This window comes from Trachypithecus francoisi, unplaced genomic scaffold, assembly GCF_009764315.1.
Source record: "Trachypithecus francoisi isolate TF-2019V2 unplaced genomic scaffold, Tfra_2.0 Lachesis_group15, whole genome shotgun sequence".
Classification (NCBI taxonomy): domain Eukaryota; kingdom Metazoa; phylum Chordata; class Mammalia; order Primates; family Cercopithecidae; genus Trachypithecus; species Trachypithecus francoisi.
This window is the reverse complement of record NW_022681460.1, coordinates 82,572,640-82,577,444: the sequence shown is the minus strand read 5'-3', so window position 1 is coordinate 82,577,444 and position 4,805 is coordinate 82,572,640. Positions and strand designations below refer to the sequence as shown.

The window sequence follows — 4,805 nt, the reverse complement described above, 5'->3', positions numbered from 1 at the left end:
GACCTTCTTTCTCAAACAAAACAAAAACAAAACCTCCTGTCAGCCAAGTTTGCTATCTTAGGGACCAAGAGTTAATTAATCTGACTGTTCTAAAAATTACAAACTACCCCCTGATAATGACTAATAAACACTGAACAGAATTTTGCACTCACTTTTGAAAGATTATATTGCAGGAACTTACCAGTTCCTCTTCATTTTATTGTCAGATCATGATCCTTCTGATCATGGGGTTTCACCATGTTGTCCAAGCTGGTCTTGAATCCTGGATTCAAGAGATCTACCTACCTTGGCCTCCCCAAGTGCTGGCATTACAGAGGTGAGGCACCACACCCAGTCGGTGGTTTGAGGTTTGAATCACAGCTCTGTCACATACTGTAATGGATATGTGGTGTTTTTGCCAGTCCCAGCACCCACTCTTTTCTGGAAGCAGCACCTTTCTTTTTCCTTGGGGAATTACCCCTTTCCTAGTTTGTGCCAATAAACAAGATTCATGTCCTCCCCTGAAAAACAGTGTCATGTGGCCCAAGTGAGGCCAATCAGATTCAACCTCACAAATTCCAGTTGTGAGCCAGGTGATCAGGAAGAGATTGGAGTTGACCATCCCTGTGGCATGTTCCTGAAGAAATGGGTCCACTCATGCCTGCCATCTGGATGCTAGAAATTACTCTATTTCTTATTCTTCCCATGATCCAGTTGTTCACCTTTGATTCTGTAAGCTACTCTAAGCCCTTCCAATATGTTTCAGTTATCTTGAATCTGTTTCTCTTGTCTATAATCAAAGAACTTTAATAGTCTAAACAAACTAAATAAACTGTAACTGTAATCTCCATGGACTTCAGCAAATTTAAAATACCTGGTTCAATCTAACAGCTTTATAATGATGGCTTCAACATATTCGACAATTAAAAATACAGTATTTTTAAATTTATGATAAAAATGACCACAGAATATTTACATAATCTTTCTAAAAAGTTAACCTCATACATAACAATGCTGAAAGTAATGCCTGTTTCCCAGACTTGTAAGAATTAAATGAGCACATGTCTGGAAAATGCCTGGTACAATGCCTCCCCAAGTAAATGGTCTGTATCTATTCGCTGTTAATCACTACACAGTATCTGCCAGCATGAACATCTCAGTCCAAGGCAAGTTCAAACATTAAATGAATTATGCTAATAGTACTCTGTATAGTAACTTTTCTGAGTTCTTGGCAATGCAGAAATACCTGTGAGAAAGTTATACTTAGGTTAGAACATGTATCTAACAATTAAAATATTTTAGCAAAACACTGATCAAACTGGTATTCAGGTATTTATTTATTTATTTTTATTTTGTAGAGACAGGGACTTACTATGTGGCTCAGGTCCTCCTGCCTCAAGCAGTCCTCCTGCCTTGGCCTCCAAAAGTGTTGGGATTACAAACAGGAGCCACTGTTTGCAGCTGGTATTCAGTTTGAATAAAATAGCTTTGATCCATCAAAAGACAAAGAGCTAGTCTCAATAAAAGCATCTAAGCAAACTTTACACTATGCAAGTGAGCAGTTTTGAATTTATGGTATTTAATTCTGAATAAAATAGTGATCTATTGGAAAGACATATTCAGATGAATGTCAACCAAGTAAGTAACTAATTTAGTCATTACTTCATATCTGTTTAAATATGGGTGCATACGTGGTCACATAATAGGGCCATTTGGAATCGTTGTTAAGATTTTGTGGAACATGCATGTGCAGGAAATTCTGAAATGTCCTTAGCCATTTGTTCTAATTGACTCATAAACCTGAAGGCTTAGAGGTTGGTGCATCATTAGTCTCACTCTAGTAGGCATTTGACATAAAAAGTCTTTCGTTAAAGCCTCTCCCACTGAAGCAAAGGTTTAAAAGTATCAAGTCACTTGTCCCTGGTACCTTAGTTTTTTCTCTTTATTTTTTCCTATTACCTAGTGCAGAGAAAGTGCACTGGTGACCTATTTTCCTGAGAGCCTTTCCAACGAACTGACATTACACCATGACAAAAGTCATTCTGTCTGCTCTGATGAGGCAGTCCAGTTTTGCTAGCAGAATTGCCAGCAGAGGGGGAAGGTATTATGAAAGGCACTGTTGCTTGCTCATCCAATAACCATTTTCTCCTTGCCAACCACAGAATCCTGATTTTGTTAGGATCTCTAAATCTCAAGGCAGGTGGTGAACTCCAGGGAATGAATCTCATAGATCTTAGCCAGTCATGGTCATTCAGTTCCCCCTTGCTATTGTTTGTTCTAACATTTGGCAGGGGGCCAATTTCTGGCTGAAAAGATGTAAGGTAAAATGTGTCGGCAGGGGATGGGACGTATCTCGGAAATATTTTCTTTTTTTTTCCCCCCTCCAGTAACCAAGAAGCAGCATCGAAAGATTTTCTTCCTGGTTAGAAATACAGAGATTTATGAAAAGTCCTTTGGACCCCAAATCTTTCTTCTTGTCTTAGAAGTAACTAAGTAAGGATAACTTGCTTGGAGCTGCATTGATCTTTCTGTAACCAAGAAGTGTCAAGATGACTGGATAATAAGCCAATGTACTAAAGACGGCAGAGTAAAAGTATAAAAAGAGCCTGAATCCTTGATGTCATTTTGAGCTACTGTTCCCTAAATGGAAGTGGAACAGCCCACCTCTGGACAGCTTGTTAGCTGAGATATTTAAATGTATTTATTATCTTTCTGTTACTTACATCTGAAAGCATTTATAAGGCATTAGCATTTATATACCATCCATACCCCCTTCAATTTGAAAGGTTTTATGTCACCAGGCAGAAGGATCATGATCTGACAATAAAATGAAGAGGAACTGGTAAGTTCCTGCAATATAATCTTTCAAAAGTGAGTGCAAAATTCTGTTCAGTGTTTATTAGTCATTATCAGGGGGTAGTTTGTAATTTTTAGAACAGTCAGATTAATTAACTCTTGGTCCCTAAGATAGCAAACTTGGCTGACAGGAGGTTTTGTTTTTGTTTTGTTTGAGAAAGAAGGTCTCACTCTGTTACCCAGGCTGAAGTGCAGTAGCACAATCATAGCTCATTGCAGCCTCCACCTCCAGGCCCAAGTGACCCTCCCACCTCAGCCTCCCAAGTAGCTGGGACCACAGGTGCATGCCACTACACACGGCTAACTCTTTCTATTTTTGTAGAGATGGGGTTTCCCTATGTTGCTCAGGCTAGTCTCAAACCCCTGGCCTCAAGCAATTCTCCCACCATGGCCTCTGAAAGTGTTGAGAATACAGGCAAGAGCCACCACGCCCAGCCAGGATGGGTTTTACAATAAAGGCCAGTGAATAAGACCTGTAAGGAAAACACTCAAGAGTCTAATTAGAGAAAACTTTAGAATCAGGATAAAAGAAATCAGTTACTATTAGCATAAGGCTTAGAACTCAAGTAATTCTTATTTTTGGAAGACAATCACTTTATTCTAATTAGCTCATAAATAAAATAATAACAGCTAGTTTAACAGAATAAAATCATAACAGCTAGTTTAAGGAGGCCACGCAAACATTGGCCCAGCCCTAAATTCCACACCATCTTAATGGAATTCTACAAAGTAAGAACAGCCTCTTCCATTTTAATTCTGAAGGAAGAAAGCTATGAATGATACCCGAGAGGTTTAACTGATGTACTCTTTATCTCTTCACTATCAATTATATTTTTATACGAAATTAACTTGCTATGAGAGCTGATTTTCCATTTCTCCAATTTGAACTTCTTGATTGGGCCAATCCATCTGCAAGTCTGCACTGTTTCAGCACCTCACTGAAACCCTCGCAGAGCTTTATGTCATCCTGGTTCCGCGCACACTCCAAAAACGGTTTTATCTCATAGAAGTAAGGCTGCTGCCGCTGTGGCATCTGAGTTCCCTGGGGCTCCTGGTAAGTGAAGTCAGGCCTTGCAGGCTCAGCATTACTTCCTTCATTGAAGCCCCCAGTGACGGCATGACCCAGTGTGTGCCCCACGCCAGCTCCAGTGGTTGCTATCTGGGCCATCAGACCTGGCTGCCTGGGCCCAGCAGCAAGAGGGCCAACTGCAAAGGGGGATGCCACTGCTGGCAGCTGAGCTGTTGGTGCTGGCCTGGCTGCAGTTCTTTAGCTTTTTTTTTTTTTTTTTTTTGAGACCAAGTGTCACTCAGTCACCCGGGCTGAAGTGCAATGGAGTGGTGAGATCTTGGCTCACTGCAACCTCCGCCTCCTGAATTCAAGTGATTCTCCTGCCTTAGCCTCCTGAGTAGCCGGGATTATAGGCATGTGACATCACGTCTGGCTAATTTTTGTATTTTTAGTAAAGACAGGATTTCACCATGTTGGCCAGGCTGGTCTCAAACTCCTGACCTCAGGTGATCCGCCCGCCTTGGCCTCCCAAAGTGTTGGGATTCCAGGCCTGAGCCACCACGCCGGGCCCTGAAGGCTGTTCTCATGTGAGGTACCCGGCTGACCTGAGCGGCCACACAGGAAGTACAGTTCCGGCTTCCACGGGGCATCCTAGATGCGCTGCAGCTTGGCATTTGGATGTGCAAAAATCTCTCAAATCATTCTTAAAGTATCTTCAGAAATCAGGAGTGGGGCATTTGTTTGCATAGAAGTGGTACAACTTTGAATATACACCAGACATTAAAAAATAAAAATCAAAGAAAAATATTTTATGACTGTAAAGAGAACTGTAGCTTCTTGTATATCCACATACACAAAGCCAAAAGTTTCAGGAAGAGATACTTATTCTTTTATTGTGTGATGTACTCTCATATATTCTATTCTACTCTTTTTTTTTCTTTCAATTTAAAAAAAGTGCTGG

The 4,805-nt window shown here is 40.7% G+C and overlaps 1 pseudogene; it reads right to left on the bottom strand.

The window, feature by feature from the left end:
- Positions 1-3,605: 3,605 nt before the first annotated feature.
- Positions 3,606-4,494, bottom strand: LOC117097408 (annotated as a pseudogene).
- Between the last annotated feature and the right edge of the window lie 311 nt (positions 4,495-4,805).